The following is a 26,785-nucleotide window of genomic DNA, read 5'->3' as shown; positions in this document are numbered from 1 at the left end:
GTATCTTTTTTTTTTTTCCATAAAATGCGAATGACTTAGCAACAAGGCCCTCTGCATGAATGGGCTGACGTTTTCACTCTTCTAGCTTCTTAATGACACATCCTCTCAAAGATTGTATATTTACTTCCTTACCCCTTTCTCAAAAGAAACTTAAATACAATGTCTCAGTTAATGTAAATGCAACAGGGAACACTTCACTTCCTTTTAATATTTATGAGGGGCATCTTTATGATAAATTTCATAGTTGCTTTTAGGCACCAACTCCTGTGGCTTCCACCTGGTTAATTGGCTGTTGCTTCTTAGATATCCCACAAACTCAGCATATGCAACACTGAACCCCTCAACCCTGCCCATCCATCCTTCAGTTTTCATTGTCAGTTAATAATAATTACACTTTATATTTTGAAAGAACTTTACAGCTTAGAAAACATTTTCACATGCATTCTTCATTTTATTTCATTTTAAATTATCCCCAGCTTTCAGGTGAAACAGCTGATGCTCAGAACAGTTAAATGCCACATAATTAAGACGAGTACAGGTTGTTTCCAGAATATCAGAGATGCTTTACCTGACCTCATTTGTCTGTTAAAAATCCTTTGCTGACTTCCCATCACCTGTAAAGTTCAGTCTCTTTAGCTTGGAATTCAAGGACTCCATCAGACCCAAACATCTTTCCATATTATCTTCCTGTCAACTTAGACATTCTTCTCTCAGATAACCCCAGACAAATCACCATTACTAACATACCTGCTGCTTTTCCTTTGTACATTCTGTTCCTTCCTGCACAGTTCTGTCTACTGGGATCTTATCCATCCTTTAGGACAGTTCAAATACTGGGCCATAATCCTTTACCTAAAACCCTTTGAGTCCAGAACCTTTTTGGATTTAAGAAAGGTAACAGAGTTTATATTCTTATATTACAAAATATCTCCAGTGGAGTCTAGGGCAGCACCCTGCATTCAATTGCACTAATGTTTTACAGCAAAGCATAAGAATACTCATGCCAAGTGGAATAAATTAAGATACTAAATGGATCAAGTGAAGTTTTGCCACCTAATAAGAAAAGACTTGGTTTTGGAGCTTTTGCGTTTGGAATTGCTCATAAGTGACTACAGAGCTACACTGCTTGTTTCTGGAAGCCTCCTCCATTTGACCTCCTCTCTTCTCAGTGTACCATTCTTCCTGGCCCCTGGAAATTTTACTCTATGTGCTCGTTAGTTCATTTACTTATACTGTAAATATTTATTGTGTATTATGTTAGGCACTGAGACTTCTGTGATAAATCGGATAAATCAGACTGTCTCTTGCAGTTCCTGGCCTGGTGGCAAAAGCAGAGACATAAAAAGGCAAAAACAGTCAGATGGGATGAGTCCTAGGTTGGAGCTGAGCACAGGGAACTACAGGAGCAAAGAGGAGGCACCAACCCAGCCTGGGGTAGAAAGTGAAAGGGAGAAACAGTAAAGGTTTTCGAGAAGTGCAGTCATCTGGACTGAGCCTTGAACAAGGAATAAGAGTCAGCCAGTCTAAGAAATGGAGAATGGAATTGGAGGCAGAGAGAATAAGGTGTTAAAACATGGAGGAAAGGCAAAGCTAAGGTGACTGGCGTCTGCAAGTGTTTTGATTTCAGAGGACTGAAGGATGCTTGGGGGAAGAGGGCAAGGAGTGAAACCACTGAGCTTGGCTAGAACCAGAACTTGAAATACCTTATATGGGTGCTACTGAGTTAATACGTTATCTTTAAAGGCCATGAGTATAGGACAGAGCACTCACTGCACTGTGGAAAATGACGTAGAGCGAGGCGGGACTCTTCAGAATGCTGTCATTATAATCAAAAGGTGGTGTCAACACTGAAGAAGAGACAGCTCTAGGACTTCTTCACCCATAACAGCACGTATCCCAGATTGTCCCACGTTCAATCTAATTTTACAAATAAGTGATCTTTCAGGTAGGGATTGTGTCCTAATTTATGCATTCAACACATTTTGTTGAACATCTGCAATGGACTAGGACCCATTCTAAGCCCTGGGGATACTGCTGTGAACAAGCCAAGCCAGACCCTCCTTCTCATGGAGATATTTGTTCAAAGGGAGTGGTAGGAGGAGGAGGTCAACCAAAAAATAGGCAGAGAAGCAAAAGCTAAATCGCAACACAGAGAGGTAGGTTTTGTGAAGAAAATAAAATAGAGTTATGTGATGGAGCGAGTGGAAGGAAGGGATGCTGTCTGAGAGGAAGTGATTCTGACTGAGGCCTGAATGATGAGAAGGTGTCAGCCATGCCAAAGACTGGTAAAAGAACAGTGATTGCAGAATTCCTGGGGTGAGACCCAAACCGGCTTGAGTGATCAAGGCAGAGAGAACTGCCAGTGCGTAGAGAGCTCAAGGGGATAGCTGTGTGTCAGGAGTGGGACAGATGGGCAGTGACTGGGTCAGGTGGGGTTTCTCGCCAAAGGTGAAGAGCTTGGATTTTATTCTGAGTAACTTGGAAAGTCACTGGAAGGTGTTAAACAAGTGAGTGTTATAATGTGTTTCAGATTTTACAGAGTTCACTTAGCTGCTGTGCAGAAGAGGGGATGAAGGATGACAAGAGTGGAATTAGGAGACGTTAAACTCTACTGCAAGGACCCATGTAAGTGGCAGTTGACCAGGGTTAAAGCAGTGAGCTGGAGAGAAGGTAAGAGATCATGGCTTTGTTTTGGACTTGCCTATGAAATGTATGTGTGTGTGTGTGTGTGTGTGTGAAAAATAAAGAAATCAAAGGTATTGTGGTCACCTCAAGACTTGGCATGTAAGTAGGTAGCCCTAAAAAGTGTTTGATGCATTGAAAGCATATGTTTCTCTTTATTTAAAATTATCATCTCTCTAAGTAATGATTTAATAGCTACACAGCCTATACGTCATGTGAGCTTAATGAAAGTGTTCTAAGAGGCTTTTCAACAACATTGCATTTAGAAGTAAATATTTACTTGAGTGCAACTCATTTGTGAAATTAAGTCAGCTTTATGAGGCATCCTCAATTATTTTTGTAACTAGTGAGCAGCATAATATCTGTGGAATTACACAACGTGAAGCCTCCTATCTTATAAACACAGACTTTTTTTTAAAAAGTGCAGTCAGAGACAAAACAAGTTTCTTAGCACCTCAGAAACATCTAGCAAGTATGTGTGCAGTGCCTGACTGGGTACAATTAGAAATCTAGGAAAAGTGGGAAGCCATGACTTCCTCTGTGCTTTTTCCCAGTTATGAAGCAAATTCCAGGATCCTGGAATAAAATTCAATTGTGCATCTAGTCTCTTATGTCTATGTGCAGCACTTTCCAGACTTACTGGGGACATCAAGAGAAATGGTCTCTGCCCTAGAGGAGTTCCTCTAGGGTAGTGGAGAGAAAGGGGGAGAGAGAGAGAACGGGGGGCAAGCTACTGATAATTGGGGGTGATAAGTGCAAAGGATAGATGCAAACTCAGAGTGCTGCTATCGGAGCCCACAAGGGCAGCCAACACATGGAGGAGTGGGTGAGGGATAGAGTCAAGGGTCCAAGGGTTGGCCTCCTTGGGGCTGGGAGGTGTGATTAGAATCTTGAAGGCTGAGCAGGAGCTATGCAGATGGAGGGAGAGGGGAAAGACAGAGAGAGAAACCTGGGCAAGTGTTGGGAGGCGGGAAAGCCCAGTGGAGGAATTGTGATGGAGGTGAGGAGGGTCATAGCATCTTGTGAGGTGGGAGCCCACTGAGTCACAGAGGGTCTTGCCTGCCATGCTAAGGACCTCATTCTGAAGAGCATAGGGAGCCCCTGAAAGCGAGTAAGCAGCAAGAGGAATGAGCAGATGGGCCTTGCACAAGAATTTATCTGTTAACAATGTGGCATGGATTGAAGTCCAGGAAGAAAAGGTAGACGTTTGCTTGACCTCCAGACATGAAAACTGAGGCTCTGGGGTTGGGAGGGAGAATCAGGAAGTAGGATAAACAGTGGGAATGTGAAAGGAGGATGACGAAAGAGGAGACAAGGCTTAGATTTAGGCTAAACCCAGATTACTTCATATTTTAACAACAACAAAAACAAAGCAAGCAAGCATGTCACCAGTGTGCAGGCTCTCAACCTTAAGTGACTATTGAGTTGGCCAAAAGGTTCGTTCGGTGTTTTTCCATAAGATGGCTCTAGTAGCGCTTATTTGTCTTTTACTTCATTCGAAACAATTTTGTTAGATTGTATTGTGACAGCTGTCGTATCAGCATGCATTTTTTAAAAACTTACCAAAATTGGTGAATTTTTGTTTACCCATTTTAATATTGAAGATGGAAGAAAAAAGCAAATTTTGGGCATATTATGCTTTAGTATTTCAAGAAAGGTAAAAACGCAACTGAAACGCAAAAAAAGATCTGTGCAGTGTATGGAGAAGGTGCTGTGATTGATCGAACGTGTCGAAAGTGGTTTGCGAAGTTTTGTGCTGGAGATTTCTCGCTGGGTGATGCTCTGCGGTCAGGTAGACCAGTTGAAGTTGGTAGTGATCAAATTGAGACATTAATTGAGAACAGTCAGCGTTATACCACGCGGGAGATAGCCGACATCCTCAAAATATCCAAATCAAGTGTTGAAAATCATTTGCACCAGCTTGGTTTTCTTAATCGCTTTGATGTTTGGGTTCCACAAAAGCTGAGTGAAAAAAACCTTCCTGACCATATTTCTCCATGCGATTCTCTTCTTAAATGTAACGAAAACGTTCCATTTTTTAAAACAAATTGTGACGGGCAATGAAAAGTGGATACTGTACAATAATGTGGAACGGAACAGATTGTGGGGCAAGCGAAATGAACCACCACCAACCACACCAAAGGCCGGTCTTCATCCAAAGAAGGTGATGTTGCATATATGGTGGGATCGGAAGGGAGTCCTCTATTTTGAGCTCCTTCTGGAAAACCAAACGTTTAATTCCAACAAGTACTGCTCCCAATTAGACCAACTTAAAGCAGCACTTGACAAGAAGCATCCAAAATTAATCAACAGGAAATGCATAATCTTCCATCAGGGAGACCGCATCTTCCATCAAGACCGCATGTTTCTTTGATGACCAGGCAAAAACTGTTACAGCTTGGCTGGGAAGTTCTGATTCATCTGACATATTAACCAGACCTTGCACCTTCGGATTTCCATTTATTTCAGTCTTTACAAAATTATCTTAATGGAAAAAACTTCAATTCCCTGGAAGACTGTAAAAGGCACTTAGAACAATTCTTTGCTCAAAAAGATAAAAAGCTTTGGGAAGATGGAATTATGAAGTTGCCTGGAAAATGGCAGAAGACAGTGGAACAAAATGGTAAATACATTGCTCAATAAAGTTCTTGGTGAAAATGAAAAAAGTGTCTTTTATTTGTACTTTAAAAGTGAAGGAACTTTTTTGGCCAACCCAATGCGAAGGACAACAGTGTCGCATTTCCAGTCTTCTTTTCCCCTAATTTAACTCTTGTAGGTCATAGATGAGATCCATGTCCCATGAATGTCATTTTACATTTGTTAGTGTTTGATGCTAGTTTGTATGTTTGAAGATATTTTATTTTTAGAAAATGGAATTTGTGTTACCTCCTAAGCATTTTGCCTTCTCAAGGCATTGAACCAGAATCCTAAGACCTGAGTTTGTGGTCTGTGAGCAGAGGGGTGTGGTGAAGGAGCTTTGTACTGGAAGCAGCTGGGGATTGGGCTCATAGCCTCTACTGAAGTAGAAAAGCCGCTTTCCCCTCACTGAGCTGTCGTTTGCATACCTGTAAAACGGTGTTATAAAAGTTATCTTGAGACCCTTTGAGTTATAAAATGATGTTTGTTAATTCAAGATGTTTATTTGAACTTATTTTATATATTTTAAGTTACTTTAATTCTCAGTACACTCCTATGAGGTCGATGGTCTATTATTAGTCCCCTTTTACAGAGAGGGTCAGTAACTGCCCATGGTCACACTGCAAGCAAGTGGAAAATGTAGGATTTGAACCAGGCAGTCTGGCTCCAGGGTCTTTGCCCTTAACCACTTCACTCTGTAGCTTTATGGTTTAATTTTCCATTCTGCTCTAGAAGAAAATTTAAGTTGTTCTTGTGTTTTTGCAAATACAAACACTGCTTCAATAAACATGCCTCCATGGAACTCTTTGTTTTCACATGCAATTGCCTCCTACAGGTTAAATTAATTAAACAAGGAGGTCATTAGACTGAGGTGACTCTAATGCCTTAGTAGTCTACATAAGCAAACCAAAACCCAAGCCCCAAATGCCTTGAGTTTGAGAAATCAAAACCTAAGGATAGCCAATCACAAATAGGCAACTAGGCTTTTCTAAATAAGGCAACCCTTAAGCTATAGCCAATCAAATGATTTCCTTGCTTTGCTTCCACATCTTCTCTATAAAAGTCTTTCCCCCTGCTTCAGACTGCTTCAGGTCCGGCTGCCTGATTCAAATAAATTTTTGCACAAATAAACTCTTAAAAATTTTAATATGATCCAGTTTATCTTTTAACACTATCAATGCATTGCTGTGTCCTAGGGTACCCATTCACTATCTAGAACACTACACACTGGTCTCTGTCCCCATCACTTCATCCAAACTGCTCCTTTACAAGTCACTGAAAGCCTCCATGCCACCATACCTGGTGGAATGTGTAAGCTTTCAGTCTAACTTGGCATCCTAACCACGTTTGGTGACCCCTTTGATCATAGCCCCCTTCCTCAAACGCTTCAGTCCTTTGTCTCCAGCTGCACCTCATTCTCAGACTTTTTTCCCCCTCCCTCCTTCCTTAGTACGCAGATCAGCTTCTCTAGATCTCTCTATCCTTTAACCATGGGGGATCCTCAGGACTCAGTTCCTGGTTTTCCTCCTCATTCTTCTAGTGCTCCCTAAACAATATCATCGACATACATGGGTCTTTAAAGATCATCAACCCACTGACAATTCTGAAATTTACATCTCCAGCCCAGACCTCTTCGGAGCTCCAGAACTGTATATCAAACTACCCCCTTGAGCACCTCCATTTGGATGTCTCCCAGACATCTCAAATCTAACAGATACAAAAGAATACTGGACTTGCTTCTCGTCCAGTTTTCTCCACCTCGATAAATGGTACCTCTATCTACCCAGACGATTATCTCAGAAATACCAGAATCTTGGAAATCATGTCTCTGGGAGTCCTACACAAATAGATTACCCATTGATTCTACTTCCCAAGTATATTTTGACTCCTGTTTCTCCATCTCCATTGCTAACCCTCCAGTCCCAGCCACCACATCCCATTTGGGCTATTGAAAGTCTGTTCGCTCACCTCCTCACTTTTGATCTCCATACAGCATCCTGAGTGATCACCTAAAAATGCAAATCTGATGTTGTCTTACCTTGTGCTTAACAATGTTCAATGCCTTCCCATTAGGAGAATATTGAAACAGCTTATCCTGTTCTAAAGGTCTAGCCCGGTGGTTTTCAGCCTTGATTGTACATTAGAATCACCTGGGGAGCTTTTTAAAATTCTTTTGTCCAGAGCCCATTTCAGACCAACTATTATGATCTCTGCCTGTGGGCCCTTAGCACAGGTACTTTTTCAAACCTCCCTCCAGTGATTTTTAGGTGAAGCCACTGAGCTACCTTCCTTTAACTCTTCACCTAATCTTAGATTTCTCTCCTCCTTAAAAAATACACTCTGACTATAAGAGTCCTTGCAGTTTTGTAACTTAGGGCTTTCAAATATGCTCTTCCCTCTACCTGGAATACCTCATTCTGGGTCTGGCTAAATCAGATTCACACTTTAAGTCTTGGCCTACACTTTCTTTCAGTAGAAAGGCCTTCCTCTGTACACTTCCCCATCTCAGTTATCTCCCCTCTCTTTTACTCTCTATGAGACTTAGTTATTTTATTTCCTTGTGTCATTTATCATAGTATGTAATTACATATTTTGTTGCATGGTTATTTACTTAATGTCTGTCTTCCCTAATAGACATTAGGTCCCTTGAAGTCAGGGACCAGGTTGGTTTGGCTGACCTCACCCTCAGCACATACCACAAGGCCTGGCCTACAGCAGATGCTCTGTGGAAACCAGGGTCATAGAGAACAGTGCCTAGTCCAACAGCAGTTAGTGTTGCCATTTACCAGCCTGTTGATAATGGGAAAATCATTGATCTCCTTGAAGCTCAGTATGAAACATGGATAACAATCACTGTCTTGCCCACTTGAGTCATTTGCTATTCAAGTAATATGATGGATCAGAACGTACCATGTGTACCATAAGGCATTACATGAGTATTAGTAAACTTGCCAATGTTTTCCAATAATTACCAGCTTAACCCATCTGTAAATGGGTTCTGTTCTTTTTACAGATCAGAAAAATGGTTCGGGGAGCTTAAATCATTTGCCTTAGATCCCAAAGATGCCAACTTGCAGGCAGAGAGTAACCAGATCCCAGCACAGCCTAACTCTTCTCCCTCCCTTCCTCCCCTTTCCCTCTCTTTCCTCCTCCCTTCTTCCTTCTTCCCTGGCTCCCCATTGTCTCAACTCCCACCCCTGTCTCTTCACTTAATTACTTTTTAACACCAATAATCCTTGCTTGACCTCATCCTCAAAATTTTATTCCCTAAGGGACCATCTCCTACAACTTACTGCTACAGGAAATTATTTAATAGTGCCCAGTGTGGTGCTGAGAGCCAAAGCAGCTCCCCCAGATGACGATGGAAACCAGGGACCCAGGGGGATCTGGCCCTTCGTAGCCTCAAATCATTCAATTAACTCTCCTTTTAAACTGGAAGAGCAAGGAATGATAAAGCAGCAGAGGATTTGATTCACGAATGGGATTTGCTTTAAGATCCTGGCGTGGTTTTGGTGGGGAGAGAGAGGAAGCATGAAAACAACATTCATTCGAAACACACTTAGCATTTACTGCAATAAGAGCTAGCATTTATACCAGCACTTTATCAATTTCTACCCTCTTTTTCTTATCCGGTTTGAACAACAGCTCCATGAATCCCATTTTACACAGGAAAATCCTCAGAAATGCTCTGGAAGTATGTTCAGGTCACAGAGCTGGGAGGTGGTACTGATGTGCCTGGAAATTCTGAAGCCAAATCTTGCATTTTTTTTCCATTGCAGCAAAGCTACCAAACACCGAGAAAGCCAGCATGGGGAATAAACAATTCAGGAGGCATTTTTTAATTGTTCCTTCTGCCTGGGATGCCCCCGCCATCACTACCCAGTCTTCCTGGTGACCACACCACTTCTTGGAAGAGCTCTGCTTCTTCTGAGAACTGTCCCCTTCATCCAGGCCAGGTCCTCCTCTCCCTCTTCTGTGCTATCTCCTCAGTTCTCCTGTTGTCAGTTGTTCCGTGTCCATTCCCTGCTCCCTTCCTGGAGGGTTTTTGTGTGATGTGGACCTTCTGCCCTGCCGGATGCTGTGGATTCGATCATGCATCACCCAGACCTCTCCCTTGTCTTCTACTCCGGCTCCTTCGGTCATTTCTCTGAATTTCCCATAATCAGCTGGACGTCAACCAAGGGTGGATGCCACTCTCCTTCAACTTGCCTCTTTCCAAAGCCCTGGCTGCCCAGCTGGATCCAGTCCAACCAAAGTTGCCAAATATTGCTAGAGATATACCTATACAAAAATTTATTTGTTGTTTATCTGATATTCAAACTGAACTGGGCACCCTGTTTTGGGTTTTGCTAAATCTAGCAACCATAATCCCAACTCTTCCCTTTCCTGGGAGCCCAGGCTGTGGGAAGGGGCAGCGGCAAGAGGCTGTTTGGGCTGGGCTGCAGGAGGCTGCTCCGGTCCTAGGCCTTCTATATACTCTCTGTGAAGCCTTGGTGGAGTCTCTGTCCCTCTCAGTGACTCAGTTTCCCCATACGCACAGCGGGAGGTTAAGTCAGGTAGTCTCTGAGAACGTTCCTGGCTCTTGTCCTCTGGCATAGGAGAGGGGTCCTCTATTTTCCATGCTCCTCCCACCTTGTTCAGATGGTAATAGGGGGCAGTTATTTAATTATGGAACGTGGTCCCACTAGATAGAAACTTCTAAGGAAGTGCAAGGGGGTTGGTTTGTATTCATAGGCAGTATTGTGCTGTAGGGAAAAAACAAAACAAAACAAGACTTTGACATCCTGAGTTGAAGACCTGGCAACACCATTTATACGTTACTTAACCTGTGTAAGCCTCAGTTTCTGCATCTTTTTATTAATACAATAGGTGGGTTGACGTAAGCTCCTAGCACCCTCTGTGGCACATAGCAGCGCTTAATAAGCAGTGGCTATTATCGCTGAGTTTGGATTTCCAAGCCTGGCAAGTGTTCTGACCCAGAATTGGTACTCTAAGTATTAGGTGGAAAAAAAATGATGGGGTAATTGGAGACCTCAACTTAACGGTTCCCTTAGCACCAAGTGATGCCTGGAATCTTCTTCTTTGTAGAGAGGATTCCAATAGGCCAGAATCTACTGGGCTTCATGAGAAGTCAGTTGCCTTAGAGCCAATAAGCAGTCAGCTCACAGGGATGAGTATGGCCTGAGACCCTCTTCCAGGCTTGGCTAATCACTTCAGAGTAATTGATCTTCAAGAAGGAGACTCCTCTCGACTGTCAGAGCCTGGCTCCAGGGCACAGCTCTAGGCTCAGGGTGTCTGACCTCCTCCCAGGCAGTTGGAAGCATCCACTGCGTTCTTGGCTGAAGCACATAAAATGTAGATGAGGAAATGGGAAGCACGATTTATTCTTTGGGCAAACCGGGGGCTTGATGAATGGGTATATTCACCCAAATTTCTAATGAGAGTACCAACTGCAGAAGATAAATTCTAACTCTGAGGGAGCTGAGAGTGAGAGCAAGTCCAGGGAGAAGGGTGGAAGAAGTTGAGAAAGGTAGGAAGAGCTGGCGTCCAAGAGGGCCAGCACACAGGTGTGCCAGGGCATCTGTGCTGCCTGAAGGGACAGCAGAAAGGCAGTTGCAGGTGGTGGACCTCTCATCCTTTGGTGGAATTAGTCCACTCAGATTAGAGCTCAGGCCCCTGGAAGGCACCATGTCACTATTGACAACAATAGTACTAGCTAACATTTACTGAGCACTTACTGTGTGCCAGGCATTGTGCTGCGTACCTGACGTAGATTATGAAACCTGATCGTGATGACTGCTGTCTGAGGTATTTACTGATAGCAGGCTCGTACTTAGCTGGTATGGCTGGGTGTTAAAACATGGAAATAGTTCAAATCCGATCAGTAAGTAGCTCCTGACCTGATCTCCCCGAGTGGATCCCCATCCTTCTGGAGGCCTCTGCCCCTCCCGTGAGGCCGGAAAGCAGCGTTCTGAGGGATCTGTGCCACGCTTCACTGATTGACACCTGTTTTTATGTTGTTATGGTAGACTGAATAATGGCGGTTTGTGGGTATCTAGAATTCAGTCCAGGTCACCAGTTGCTGGCCTCTCAAGGGGCAACAGGTCTCCCCCTAGCGCCGGAGGGAAGACTGCAGGTATTCATCCTGGCTGAGTGGGATGGCTTAGGAAAGTAGGCGGAGAACAGCCCGGGCCTGCCAGTAGGGCTGCCTCAGGGAGCTGCGACTACCAGGGTGGGGAACGGAGGTGGCCCTGACTCAGCTAAGCCACGTGCTGCTCTTGGAGAGCCTGCTTTCTGGATTCAGCAATCTCCAGAAGAATCAGTGGGGGGACGCTAGTTGGCTGGCAGGCAGGCTGAGGCCCACGCCACTGAGAGACCCATGGGGTGTCCGTTAGCCAGGGCTTTCCTGGCCGGCTGTGGTTAGTTTGTGCCAGTGCCTCCATTCCATCCTGGATTCTGTGAGAGGCTTCCTTGGGCCAGATCGCTGTGCAGAGCTGCAGGGCTGGCCAGAGGATGAATGCAGAAACTCTATAGTCTGTGAGAGACTGTGCAAGGCATAAGGCAGTATCTAGGGCCCAAATTAACACTTACTTCTTCTCCCTGCACAACCCATTCCTCTTGGCAATTTTCTCCAAAATATCACATCTGTGAGGCAGTATAAGACAAGCCCCAAAAGATGGAGACTGACTCCTGATAGGGCAGAGGTAGGAGGGGCTCCATCTGGTTGAGGCATCCAGGTGTGTTCCCCTAGGATATTAGACTGAGCCTTGAAAAATGAATAAGACCTGTGATAGGTTGAATTACGTCTTCCAAAAAGACATGCTGAAGTCTTAAGCCCAGGTACCTGTGAAGGTGACCTTATTTGGAAATAGCATCTTTACAGTTGTAACCAAGCTAAAATGAGGTCATTAGGGTGGGGCCTTAATCCAATGTGACTGGAGTCCTTATACGAAGAGGACAATGCCATGTGAAGGTACAAAGACAAACAAGCACACAGGGAAGAAGGCCGTGTGGTAACAGAGGCAGAGATTGGAGTGATGCAGCTGCAAAACAAAGAACACCAAGGATTGTGGGCCCCACCAGAAGACAGTGAGAGGCAAGGAAGGATTCTACCTCTTAGAGAAAGCAGGGTCCTTTTCACACCTTGATTTCAAACTTTTGGCCTCCAGAACTGTGAGAGAATACATTTCTGTTGTTTTAAGTCAGTCAGTTTGTTGTACTTTGTTCCAGTAGCCCTGGGAAACTAATACAGGACCAGAGGGTTCATGACTTGAAGTAGCTTATTCTTTTTCATGTCTCCTTTAGAGCTGGTTCAAGACCTATCACACAGGGGCTCCAACTAAGGCTGAAAGTGGAGATGTGGGAAGACCCATATGTGCAAAGGCCTAGTGGCTGGAAGATTTGGATCACGTTTGAGGTTAAAATGTATTTGGCCGCATGGCAGCCAGCCATTGTGAATGAAGCTGGATAGGCAGCCCTAGGACAGACCGTGACAGGTCTTATTCCCAAGCCAAATGCAATATTCTCAGCTTTGGACTACCTCTTTCTCAGGGGGGTAAAGCATGTGGGTCTCACAAAAATTACCGCAAAGACAAAACATCAGAGCCAACCTCTCCCTTCCCTACACTTTACGGAGGCTCATTGGAGTTTTTTGCTGTGAAAATTCCTTCTTCCTTTTTCTAAAACGATAACTTCCTTAATTTCTACCTACAGTTGGAACAAATTGAAGGGCAGATGCAAGAGTCAGCATGACGGATATCAAAAGATGTCTTTCAATATGATAAACCCTTGTTTGGATGCATGGTTTAGCATGAGAGTCAAATGCACCTGACTTTGGAAGAGTTAAACCGTAAGAAAGTTGGAGTCTGCAGAGCCGACGCTCTGAACCATAATCGCTGCATCGTTTTGGTTTGGAATAGAGGGGACAAGTCAAGAAAATCGCCAGCTTCAGGATTTCTGGTGCAGATACCCATAGGGATTCATGGAGCAAGAGCTTCCCCCCGCAGTCAGGGGCTGAACGTCTTGAGGTGGGTGTCAGGGCAGGGCAAGAGGCCAAAGTGCTCAAGGAAACACAGAGGTGTGGAGAATGAGCTTTCCAGCCCTTCAAACCGTAATACTATGCCTGCGTGTGTCTACGTGACACCATCCTGGGCAAGGGAGGGCTCCAGTGGAAGATGTGGGATGGGGAGAGGAACAGACTTCAAATCCACACCAAGACAGTAAATGCCGTGGAACACTGAGGAGGAGCCAGGTGAGAGGAAACACTGAGGTGGAATCAGAAGACATGAGATATTTTTAGCTTTGCTATAAATTCGTTGGCCTTTCTGCAAGCTCCTTCTGTTTGGGGACATCAGTTTGTCGGTTGGACCAAAAAAAAAGTGCATGTGTATGTATATCATTTGATATATATCATATATGCATACATATATATATGTGTGTGTGTATATATGTCATATATATTACTCTAAACCCAGAGCAAGGCCGTGATCCTGGGGACAGGGGCCTGACTAAAACGTCTCTGGAAGAAAAGGTATAGACAGTTACTTAACTGAACATTGATAGAACAAATGTCTACCGATAAGCTTGTGCCTGAATGAAAATAGAGTGAGCCGGTCCATCACTGCAGGCTTCCAGGCATCTCAAGGAGCAGTCTATTTTTCATCCTGGCATTTGCCGTCACTTTGACATGGGCTGAGAACAATGCTGGACTGGAGTATAGTAAAATGATTAGATCCCCACAGGCCTCTCAGGATGGGGCCATTCTAAGGTGAAATGATGGTGTCCCTAGAGCTGGGAGGCAGAGGAGGGCTCCCTCCAGCCCCCCGCATCCCAACTCTATCTTGTTGGGAGAGGGAGAATGAAGCAGGACACTGGGCCTCTGGGTAGGAGGTAGCCTTCCCCAGGGCCCTTGTCTCCTCATGCCTTGTCTGCTCCCAGCTGAGCTCTGAGGGTTGCCAGAGCTCCATCAGCCCACAGCTCTTCTCTGCATATACTCCACCCTACTGCTTAACCACCTCCTACGACATGCTGAGGATTCCTAGGTCTGTGCCTCCAGCCTGCCTCAGGCTTGGTTATCCTATTGCTTGGGGGACATCTCCACCTAGATGTCCCAAAGGATCCTCAAACTTAACATGTTGAAAACCAAAGTCAGTATCCTTGTCTTCAAACCAGTTTCCCTTTCTCTGTGAATAATGCAACCTCTGCCTGGTCACCCAAGAGAAAAACAGGGAGCGTGAGCACCCTTCTTCTATCCCCCACCGAACACTGAGTCCTGACAACCTGCTCCTTTAACATCTCCCGTATCTGCCCCTCCTCTCCATCCTCATTCTACTGGCTCCTGGCAGGCTTCTAACTGGTCTCCCTGCCTCTGAACTCATTCTCTCCTCCCTCTTCCTATAGACCAGGGTCAGAAGATTTTATCTATAAAGAGCCAGGTGGTGAACACTTTTGGCTTTGTGGGCCCAGTGGTCTCCATCGCAACTATTCAACGCTGCCATTGTAGTGTGAAAGCAGCATAGGTAATACACAAAAGAATAAACGTGGCTGTGTTCCAAACAGACTTTACTCACAAAGACGGGTGGAGGGCCAGATTTGTCACACAGGCCATAATTTGCCGGCCATTGCTCTACACTGGGGGCAAAATGATCTTTCTAAAAGTTAGGTTCAACTATATTTGCTGTCTTGCTTAAAAGCCTTCACTGCCTCCTTGTCCGCTCCAAACTCCAGTGGATATAGCCCCTTGCCAGCTCTTACACTGGAGGCTGCACTATGCCCCCTACATTACTTGTAGCCCTATCTTGTTTGCAGTTCTCAGAACACATGGTTCTATTTGTCAGTGCCATACCTTTACATACCTGTCCCCTCAGCCTAGAAGGCTGTTTCTCTTCCTACCACCAAGTTTCTGGGGATGCTGTTCATCTTTGTAGACTCAACCCAGGTACCCTCCTTTCTTGACTTCATTCATTCACTCCTTAATATGTGTATTCATTTAGGATTTATTTATAAAGCACTTGGTGAGCATTTACTATGTCCCAGGAAAGGCATATACAGAACCTAAAATGGGGGTGGGACCTGGGAACTGCTTGGCCTGGGCTTCATATGAGTAAATTGAGGCATGAGGCATTTTCTCCAAGAGAATACTTAAAGGATTAAGAGAAGTCACTTACACAATTTTAAATTTGTGCCCCATAACTGGAACACATTGTCCAAGGTGCACTATAATTCAATTTTTAAAAAAATACTTGAGTTATTTTGTGACTAAGAGAATAACATTGCATTCCGTTTTTAGAACCTTCATTTATTACATGCAAACACTTTAAAAGTAGCATAAATTTTGTAATGTCTTTCTGGCATTGCTTCATTTTGAATTATATTAGAAGTATAAAATAAATGAATATGGGCCTCTCTGGAGTTCTAACGATCTATGGGACAATGGTGCCGCAAGGGGGTGGTTAGGAGGGAAGTATCTTGAGCTGTCTTTCCTAATCTCTAACAGTCTCCCCATCAAAGCCATGCCAAATAACTTGTAACATAGAGCTTGTTCGAAAATCGAGATTTAGTTCTACTCTTGTTCCACACAGGTTGCTACCTATCAGCAAACAGGGTAGAAATTCTGGGGTAGAAATTCTGCAGGCGTCACTGCCCAGAACTGAACATTGTTTTAGATGCTAAACATACAGTGGTGTCCAAGAGAGACACAAGGTGTCCCCACTCCCAGAGCTTTGACTGCCATGTAATTCACAAGTAAATAAACAAGATGGCATGAGCTCTTAACGATGAAAGAAATTATATAGGTGATGTGACATAGAGGGCCAGATGGGAGTGGGAGAGAAAGATCAGACAGAGCCACCGAGCAGTTCCATTTTAGATGGAGTGGCCGCTGGGAGGTCTCCTGAGTCGTACAGTCTCTGACTGTGTTCCCACTACGCCTGAATAGCTTTGTACTTAAGCCTGTCACATTCCATTTATTTATTTGTTTACTCCTGTCTCTCCCTGTCCACCGTCATCGACAGTCTGCTCCTCATCAGCAGATACCACACTGAGTGCTCCTGCATCCCTTGTGCCTGGGACCCAGTAGCTGCTTCATTAGAATTTGCTGAATGAGTCCATCTAGTTGCACTCTCCAAATGCTGCCTGCATTTTTGCCACTAACTGTAGTAAGTGATTTAGGGAGACCAAGGAAGCATCAGGGGAAACCTTGAAGTTAAGCTCAGTGGCAAGCCTACTTCAAAGGCACATGACCAAAGAGAGACAGGAATACATGTGCCTCAAATTTACCTTAGAAATTAGGAGCAAACATCTTCTAAACAAGCTCCACTGGGGTGTCACCGATCATCTAAATGTCTGAAAAGTAGCCAAATACATTGAACACAGGCAAAACGTGGCTGGGTTTAGCTGGTTATGGTGATGCCTCTAAATAAAAGAGTTACTCCACGGCCTGATCCTTTGGCAAAGACAAAGCCCCCTCGGTTCTGATAGGAGAAAACCCTGGGTTTTAAATCCTACTTTTCTTTCTTTTTTTTTTTTTTTTTTTTTTTTTTGGGGTACGCGGGCCTCTCACTGTTGTGGCCTCTTCCGTTGCGGAGCACAGGCTCCGGACGCGCAGGCTCAGCGGCCATGGCTCACGGGCCCAGCCGCTCCGCGGCATGTGGGATCCTCCCGGACCGGGGCACGAACCCGCGTCCCCTGCATCGGCAGGCGGACTCTCAACCGCTGCGCCACCAGGGAAGCCCTTAAATCCTACTTTTCAAACGATAATAATTTTTTTTACATATTCCTTATTTCCCAATCATGAAAGGAATACTCTCGTTTACTAGAGAACATTGGAAAAGCACAGAAAATTGCAAAGCCCCTCATCTAATGCTCTGGCCCATTTCGTTCTAGTCTCTGATCACTACGACTCATAGGCTGACAGCCGTTAGGAATGAGTAGGATAGGTGGGGAAATACCATCTAGTTCTCTTTTTATATTATGGCAAAACATACGTAACACAAAATGTGCCGTTTTAACTATTTTTAATATACATTTAGTGGCACTAAGTACATTCACAATGTTGTTCAGCCATCACCTATATCCATTTCTAGAACTTTTTCATCGTCCCATACTGAAACAATAGCAGTCCATTTGCCCCTCCCCCCAGCTTCTGGGAACCTCGATTGATACTTTCTATCTCTATGAATTTGCCTGTTCTAGGGAACTCATATAAGTGGACTCATACAATATTTGTCCCTTGTGTCTGGCTTTGTGTCTGGCTTTTCATCCATGTCGCATGTGTCAGAATGACCTTCCTTTTTCATAGTATTAAATTGATTAAATGAGGAGGCCATTAGATTGGAGTGCCTCTAAGGTCTGGGTGGCCTTTGTAAGCAAACCAAAACCTAAGCCTGTAAATGTCTCTAAGTTAAGAAATTGAAACCTAAATAAATAGTCACAAACAGGCTTTCCCCAGAAAGGCAAATGCTTAAGCGGTAGCCAAACAGATAACCGCTTTGTTTCACACCGTCTCTATAAGTCTTTCCCTAGCTACTGTCAGTGGAGTATTCCTAACCACTTCTGGTTTGGTGCTGCCCAATTTGAATCCCTTTTTGCTCAACTAAACTCTTAAAAATTTTAATATTCCTCAGTTTACCTTTTTTAAATTATTTTATTTATTTATTTATTTTTGGCTGTGTTGGGTCTTTGTTGCTATGCGTGGGCTTCGCATTGCGGTGGCTTCTCTTGTTGCAGAGCACGGGCTCTAGGTGTGCGGGCTTCAGTAGCTGTGGCACATGGACTCAGTAGTTGTGGTTCGCGGGCTCTAGAGTGCAGGCTCAGTAGTTGTGGTGCACGGGCTTAGTTGCTCCGCAGCATATGGGATCTTCCCGGACCAGGGCTCGAACCCACGTCCCCTGCATTGGCAGGCGGATTCTTAACCACTGCACCACGAAGGAAGCCCCTCAGTTTACCTTTTAACCAGGGTCAGTAATATTCCGTTTTATGTATATACCACATTTTGTTTATCTATTCATCCATCAATGGACGTTAAGGTTTTTTCCACCTTTTGGAGATTGTGAATAATGCTGCTATGAACATGGGTGTGCAAGTATCTACTTGAGTCCCTGTTTTCAGTTCTTTGGTGCATATGCCTAGGAGTGGAATTGCAGAATCATGTGGTCATTCTATGTTTAACTTTTTAAAGGAACCGCCAAATGGTTTTCCATTTTCCATTCCCACCAGCAATGCACAAGGATTCCAGTTTCTCCATACCCTGAGCAACACTGATGTTTTCACTTTTTTGATCCTAATGAGTGTAAATTGGTATCTCATTTTAGTTTTAATTTGAATTTCCCTAATGTATGTCTTTTTTTTTTTTATGGAGGAGGAGACACAGCAAAACGACCTTAATCAAGATCACAGAACTGCTAATTTGTAGACACAGGATTCAAACCCAATTTCCTCTGACTCTATGCTTTTAATTGCCTTGCTGGTTTGCCTCCCTTCAGATCATAAATGCTTGAGGTGGCTAGTGGTATAGGGCAGAAAGGGTTTTCAGCAAGGAGCCACCCATTAAGTGGGCTCAGTTATACAGACCTACATCAAAGCATTCATTTAATGGACACTAAAAGACGGTCCTTGCTTTCAAAGATCTCTCCACCTTTGAGACAGTATTTTCAAACTTGAGGTGAAGAACCAGTTTTATTTCTTTAATTTTCAATCCATTGCATATGATGTTTTTATAAACCACATGAAAAATGAAATACTAGAAAAATAAAATTAAAATGACATTCATAAAACAAAAACATAATAAAAGATATACATAATACATGCTGTCTTGTTATTTGATTCACTGCAAAAAAAATTGCTCTGTCAAATAGCTGTAAACATTTACTTACTTTTAGTTTCTGTACTTATCTCACTGTGGATCAGTAAGAGAGCACAAACAGCCCTGTCCACAAACTATCAATACATATGGAGGGAGGAGCACGCTCCCAAAGGAGAAGACACACATACTGAATTTTAAGGACAGATGTGAGCTGGGCCTTGTTAATATGGAATACCCAGGTCTCCACTGTTTCCATCTTTTTTCTTGAGGAACTAGAACTTAGAGTACATGGCAGATTCCATGAGCATTAAAATTTAGCTGCCAAGAATTGATGTAGTGAAGTTAAAATAGACTTTGGAGTCAGACTGATCTAGGGTTAAATTCTAGAAGCTGTGTGTCCCAGTTGGGTGGCCTTGAGCAAGTCGGTTCTTCTTTCTGAACCTTATTATCATCACCCCCCAAAAAATGAGGCTAGAAAATCCTGTCTTATAGGGATGCTGTTGAGATGGAATGTCACCAAGTATGTAGCTCACTTAGCATAGTGCCCAGTCTGTCATAGCCACTCAACCAATAAATGGTAGTCCCTTCCCTTTTCCCTTGGCAGAGCTCTTGACAGCTTTCAAAAGCTGCCAGCAGAGTAAGACCACAACAGTCTAAAAATGCATCCTCTCTTAATTACTGTTTGGTTTGGAGGGAGACTGACTCATCTTTAGCCTCAGCAGCAGCAGGTCCTGGTCAGGAGAGAGGCAGTGCTGGGTCATTGGACTTGCCCTGGAACTCTGCCTCTTCCCAGCATGCTCTGGGCTGCTGCCGCACTGGGGCCATTCAGACGCAGCAAAGCAAAACTGCTGTTAACGTGCCACTTTATTTGAAAAAGGTGGACTTTGGAAGAGCCAAATAAGGGGTCCTTACAAAGCAAATTTAGTGTTTCCCATTATCCTGGGTTTACTTCAAAAGAATCAAGCGCTCTACTGAAGACTCTTAACACCATCTTTGAAAATCTGTGAAATCCTGATATCCCCGGACCTTGGCGAATAAGTGGTGTTCCCCATCCTCTCCTCTTTTCTTTTGGCAGGAGGACTTTTTTGGACATAATGCATGGTAGATGTTTGGTTTGGATCTGGGTTTAAACTCTAAATCCATAATGCCAGCTGTGTCACCTTGAAAGAATCATATATAAAATGGGTTTATAATCATCATTATAATGCAAAAACTCTTTTTTTTTTTTGGAAAGAAAACATTTTCTCTCTCCATTTCCTCCCCCTAAATGGAAAAGGGCAAATGGGTTTAGGCACAACCGAATGTTTTGGGGCTCATGGCTTAGCGAACAGAGTACCAGGGATGTTCTGTTTCTGGTCTAGAGTACCAGGGTTACCTCTGGGCTGGTAGAGTATAGACTTTTACTGTTCAGAGGGCGTACATCAAAGCCTAGTTTAACTGCCTGCACACCTCATAGTTTGCAGTCCTGAAATGTGAGCACAACTACTGAGTTTTGTGTGGCTGAACGAAGAAATAATTTATTCATCATTCTTTAAAGGAGCTCTGAACTTACGCCAATAACAAGGAGCCTGTGTTTATCTGGAATCTTTCTCTAAAAAATTTATAGCTCAGCACTGGCCTACAAAAGAGGGATGAGGAGTGATGGGGACCACATGGCCCTAGAAATTCAACTGACTTCATGCTCTCTGTACGTAGGATGTGTTTTCCCTATTTGTTCAGTGGACTGGCCTTTCAGTATGCCTTCAGGAGAGGCCGTGTAACAGCCTGCTCCAGGAGGGCGGCACCCATTCATAGTACCAGAGTTGAACCGGTGCTCTGAGGAGCTCAGCAAGGTGCCTTTACTCTGGCACTGTCCTCGTCAGCAGTTCACACCTTTCACACATCCTTGATTTCGTTCCATACTCTGCTATTTTGTCCTTGTCTTAATGCCCAAAGAGTTTCTGGTTTCTTGGTGAAAACCTTGATAATCTGGCCAAGCTGCCTTAGACTGCCTTGTGCAACATCTCCCCTACCTTGAACTTGGCTTTAGGATCCCTTCCACCACAGAGTTGTCTTACCAGCAGCTCTCAACCTTGATTTTACCCCATGCCCAGCGTAACTCGTTCCTCTTGAATATGTATTGCCCTGATGGGATAGGAGGTAGAACACTTCTCTTGAAATTCAATCAGTGGGTATATTAGGAAGCCTGAGTGTGGTGAGAGGATATATATGGAAAAGAACGGTCCCTTCTGTTTTTAAATTAACCATAGGACTAACCATGAGTGTGTCTTGAATTCTCCTCTGTTTATGTTGGGACTGATCTTTTAACTTTTTAAGGAAATGGCCCCCTGAAAATACGTTCTCTTAAAATAGTAAGGAGAGAACTAACTTTCCATTTTCGGTGCTAAAGAAGGCACAGAGGCATGGGTAACCCAGAAGGACATATAGCACCCACATCCTTGATATTTTTATTTTGAATTTATTACCGTAATTGCACAACGGGTAGAACATGTACCGCTGGAAAGATGCAAACTATTCTGTGTGGGATGAAGGACTCTCATAACCGTGTGAAGGATCTATAGGCAAATTTACTCCCATAATTCATGCAATTTTTTTTTTATGACTCTGGAACCTGGGTGAACTAACAACCCAAATTAAAATCATTCTATAGAAAAGTGGGCTAGGTGCTTAGAGGACTGCACGATTCAGGGGGAAGAGAATAGACCTCAGACTTAACTTTTTTACATGAAGCAGGACAAAAGAAAACAAAAATTCATTTTTAAAGAACTATACCTATTTATGTGTTTTAGCAGAGTTCATCTTTGGAGGAATATTGCTGTTTTATTGTAAAAGCATTTTAATGAGGCTACTCGTTATTCAAATAAGGTCAAAGCCTTGGACCTAAAATGGAGGGGAGATGTTAAGACAAAAGGATGGAATAAAGTAAAAGGAGTCCTTGTTAGGGAGAGAGATTGTTTGATTGTTAACTATGTTTTACTTCCTCTGGAGGTAGAGAATCCAGAAACACAGAGTCTGGAACTCTAAGAGACAGAGTGATGGGAAGACTCAGGAGGAGGGACTTGAGTACGATAGGACTAGATCCAGCAACCTGGCGGCAGGTGGGTGATGGGAGAGGCAAGGGAGGAACAGAGGCATGGTTGTGGCTCAGACATGGCTCTACACCAGTGCTGGGAAATTCTCCACCACTTCTCCATCTTTATTCCAACTTGTTACCCTGGAAGAGGAGGAAGAAAAAAGAGGAGGAGACAACCTTGAGCTGACCAAGTTTTAATCTTGAATTGGCCAAGTTTACATAAAGAAGCTGTTAAATTTGCCATGATTTTAATTAAATTTCATTAAAGTTATAGCTTCATCCTTCTTTGAGTCAATGTCTATGGAATTCACACCCACACTCGTGAATTCATCCAAACTTTGTGATTTCAGTGGTCATTTTGTTCCTGGGAGTGGATGACATGCTAGAATGGCTTTCTGTCTCTATGCCACCTATTTCTTCCCCATCACAGCCCTTTCCACATGTTCATCTGTCTGTGTACTTTTCTCTTCTTCTTAAGTTCCAAGAGGGCAGACACTCCGGAGACCACTTTCACAGTTGTATCTCGATTCTTAAGCAGAGTGCTCAGAATATGTTTGTTGAATGAATGCCTGAAAAAAGGAGGAGGGAGTGGCCAGGAGAGGAGGGGCTGTCAGATGGGAGCAAAGAAAGGGATGGTCAATAGATCCTGGAGATGAAGGAGACCTTTGGTTGGGTCAGTACAAGTGGGTGTCCAGAAACCAGCAGCGTGGCTGCAGGATATAAGAGCAAGAAAATTCAAGGTGGGACGGAGAGGGCACAGAGAAGTTGCTATAATTCTATGTCAAGTATTCAGTAAGCTAGCAAATTTCTGATTCCCTCTGATTGTCTGATTGACTGTCAACTTGCTGAAAAGTTGTCAGGTGGGGTGGGGATTGAGCAGGCTGGTTTCCGTTCAAAGCATCAAAGTCTTACGAACTCTCACTGACAAACAGGTATGATGCCAATTCTATGACTCTGTGAACAGTACTGTCCTCCTGTCCAGCTGCAATCATTTTTTTATCACTTTGAACTCTCCTTTAGAATTTTCTGCCAGTATGTGAAGCCAAAACACCACCTGGATTATGTTATTCCCTCTTCCAGCATCTTCAATGGCTTCCTCTTGCCTTCAAGAGAAGGTGGGGCTTGTTTAAGGCTTTTCACACAGTAGTTATGAGGAGTATTTGATGCCCCTCTGTTAGAGTAAACCTTCTTGAGTGGGAAGGTTGAGATTCCCCATTCCTTGCAGATTCTGTTAGGAAAGAGGAATGAGAATGAGCATAGAAGCACTGGAAACAAAATCCTTGGTGGGTGGAAGACAGTGGGAGACCATTGCTGGGCGGAGACTTGAGTAGGTTGTGTGACAGTGAAAGGAAGTGGTGAGAGCGAACACTTCTCTTGGCAGCAAACTTCCTCTTTCCTATATCCTCCTCTTCCTGCTCAGCCTCTCTGGCTGGAGACTTTATGTTGCCGTCTATCCCATTATGAGTTAATATAGTAAAGAATCCTTAGAGCTGAGGCTGTCTCAGATTTAGCACTGAATAAATATTTGCTACTCTTGTGCTTATTCTATCCTATTCTTTCTGTTTCTTACTGCTCATGTTTTTGCTACCTTTAATAAATGTTTGAGTCAATGTGCAGCATGTCAAGGTGAATGTGGGGTGAGAGAGGTATCCAGGTTTGGTGAGGGGATCAATCCAGGTACTAGTCTGAAGGTAGGTTGGCAAAGAGTGGCTGGTGGGAGGGTCCAATGTGAGAATCAAATGAAAATGGCCTACCTGTGCTGCAGGGCTTGAGTCGGAAGGCACCAGGTAGGTGCCCATTAAATGTTTGCTGAACAAAATGCATGGTGGTATTTGACTGGGCTTTGAAGTATGGATAGAATTATCTGCTAATGAGAGAAAGAGATGTTCAAAGTGACAGTTTCTCTGTTGGAGAACTAAAGAAGAAGCAGCGAGAAGTAATTCTGTGACCAAAATAATAAAAGAATGTGAGCCAAATGGAAAAAAAGAGAGCAGAAATGTGAGTAAAAGCATGGGAGAATTTTGCCTTCCAGATTTCTGAATAAGCTTTCCCCATGCCATGGGGCTTAGGAAAATCCCCACGGAAGTCATGTGTGTGTGCAGTGACGCCAGGCGGGTGGTCTTCCTGCCCAGAGACATCATGCCCACCCACCAGCACGAGAAGGCTGAGCACGGTTCCTGGGAATGTTAACAGAGTGTGCTGAGTCATCCGTGTTTGCTCTGGAGCTACGTTCTTAAACATAACGTTGGTCAGGATGCTTCCCTGCCCCGCTGCCTGCAAGATAAGTCCTGCTGTTTAGCCTAGCAGGGTATGTCCCTGGTGATTTCTCTAGCTTCAACTCCTGCATACCTCACCCACCCCCATGCAGGCACAATCCTGTGTCACAGGGATACTGGTAAGCGCCCAAACACACCATCCGCTTTTCCAGCTCCATGTTTATGTACATAAACATGTACATAAAAGAAATCCATCTGGATTTCTTTTCCCCTTTTACATGCTTGTCAAGCTCCTGTCCATCCTTCAAAACCCAGATTAAATGGTCTTTCCTTTCAGTAGCCTTCTCTGAAACACTGCCATACTTGTTTAATATAATCCTTTGATAGCAATAAAATAACATGTACTTATTTATAGTCTCTTTTAAATGTATCTTTCAAGAGCATTCTCTTATTTAGTAAATATTTATTTAGTACCTACTATGTGCCAGACATTTGGGGTAGGGAATATATATTGCTCATCTCTATTTTTTTTGCAATCTCAGTATTTCCAGAAGCTAGCATAAACAAGTGCTCTAGAAGTATAGAAAAAAAATGCATGAATGAATGTATGAATGAATGAATGTATGAATGAATGAAATGAATCACCTCCCCCAGGCTCTTCCAGTTTCCACATAAATCTGGTTTGATGTGACATGAAAATTTGAGTACTCTGAGCCCCTAGAGAAAATGCTGACACCTTTCTCTGGGATTCTCTGGCTGCCTATAATTTTATGTAAGCCGGAGAGTTCTATGTAGTTCTGTGGAGAAGAACTCTCTCTGATGGTCATCCAGTCTTTTCTACTCTGAACTCATGTGTTCCTGTGGTTCCGGAGGTTAAAATAAAGCAGTGAAATCATGAGTCACCATCCTCTTAGCAGGCCACGGATGAGCTGCTTGACCTATGCCCCACCAGGAGAAGGCTGACCACCCAAACCTGCCTTGCTGCCTGTCTGTCCTGTTGTCCAATTCAGACAAGGCTGGTGCAATTAGGGTTTTTTCTAAGAGTGCTCTGTACCAGTTTCAAAGACAGCTCTCAGAATGGGATTTGAGGAATAAAAAGGCCTGCCATATAATCATATTCTCTTCTTCACTGGGAGAGACATAGTAAACCCCCGTTTTGATTTGATGATGAGTAACTTCATCCATGTGTTTCCAGGCTCTTGGCTGGAATGAGAACATGTCTATAAAGGGCGACTATGAATCAATAGGACTGATTTCTCCTTACCAGCACACCTGAATGTAGATATCAAAATGCACCCTTGAGATGGTCTTCTGGAGAGTGATGTACTGGAAATAGTACTTAATGGGAGTCAAAGTACTGGGCATCGGCTCTCAGCTCTACCATTTACCAAAGGGGGACACTGGATAAATCACCCACCTCCTCCTTTGTAAAAATGGAGATAATTCTTATTTTGCAGGGATGTTTTAAGGTTCAAACGAGGCAATGTAGCTAAAGATCTTGGCACATAGAGGACAGTTAATATATGTGAATTTCCTGTTTGTTTGGAAACCATGTGTTCTTGGTACTAGTGTTGCCTTTGGAACCTCTCCTTGAAAATGACTAATAGAGTCATCTGTCAAGTGACAATATTGCAGCTACCATTTATTGATGATCTTGGCGCTTCTATCAATCCCGGGCATTTGCTGGGAACCACTGGTGATTCGTTTTCTGCTCTGCTCTCATGTTACTCTTGGAGCCTACATCTTTAAAGGGGGGAGGGCATTTGTCTGACCATGGACCTCCTTCCCACTGGTCCATATGGATATGGAAAAAGAAAGAGACCTAATCCAACAATTTTAAGATATTTGAGAGAATTAGCTACGTTGTTTGGGATCAATGGCTGTGACCCACCAACAAGGTAACTCACCCCACATTTATTAGGTGGAGTGAGGGGTAGGGCAAGGGGCCAAGAGTGTTCATGGCGGACCACATCCAAGATGAGACAACCTGTGACACTTGAGCCCTGACTAAAGCCAGGCTGTACCTGTCCTAGGAGTTGTTGGCCTTCCCCTCAGTGCCCCACTACTACCAGGATCCTGTTACTGCCGCATTCACAGCCAATTCACACCCTTGCACAGAAAGGTGATGAACATTCTGAAGGAGCTCATTCTTCCTGGAGCTGTCACTTTGACTCTTTCTTGTACCTGGTTTCCTCCTGTCTGCCCAGCTGGTACTGTATTGATGCTTTCCTTTTGCTCTTACTGGGGTTTCGGAATAGTTCTTGGTATTATACTTTTATAGATGGGCTGTTCCCAGTTCACTTTTTCTCACAGCCAAGAACTCCAGCATCCCCATGACAGTCAAGAAGAGATCAGTGGCTGCGCTGACTGAGTTCC

General features: G+C 43.7%; 1 long non-coding RNA gene across 2 annotated transcripts in view; it reads left to right on the top strand.

The window, feature by feature from the left end:
- Positions 1-3,146, top strand: part of LOC117312658 (uncharacterized) — a 454,876-nt gene extending 451,730 nt beyond the window's left edge. For both annotated transcript variants that reach the window (XR_012332622.1, XR_012332623.1), the window contains exon 4: positions 2,531-3,146. This is a non-coding gene — a long non-coding RNA (uncharacterized lncRNA). The remainder of the gene's footprint in view (positions 1-2,530) is intronic.
- Positions 3,147-26,785: the final 23,639 nt, after the last annotated feature.

Source organism: Tursiops truncatus, chromosome 6 (assembly GCF_011762595.2).
Source record: "Tursiops truncatus isolate mTurTru1 chromosome 6, mTurTru1.mat.Y, whole genome shotgun sequence".
Classification (NCBI taxonomy): Eukaryota; Metazoa; Chordata; class Mammalia; order Artiodactyla; family Delphinidae; genus Tursiops; species Tursiops truncatus.
This window is presented reverse-complemented; position numbering and strand designations above follow the sequence as displayed.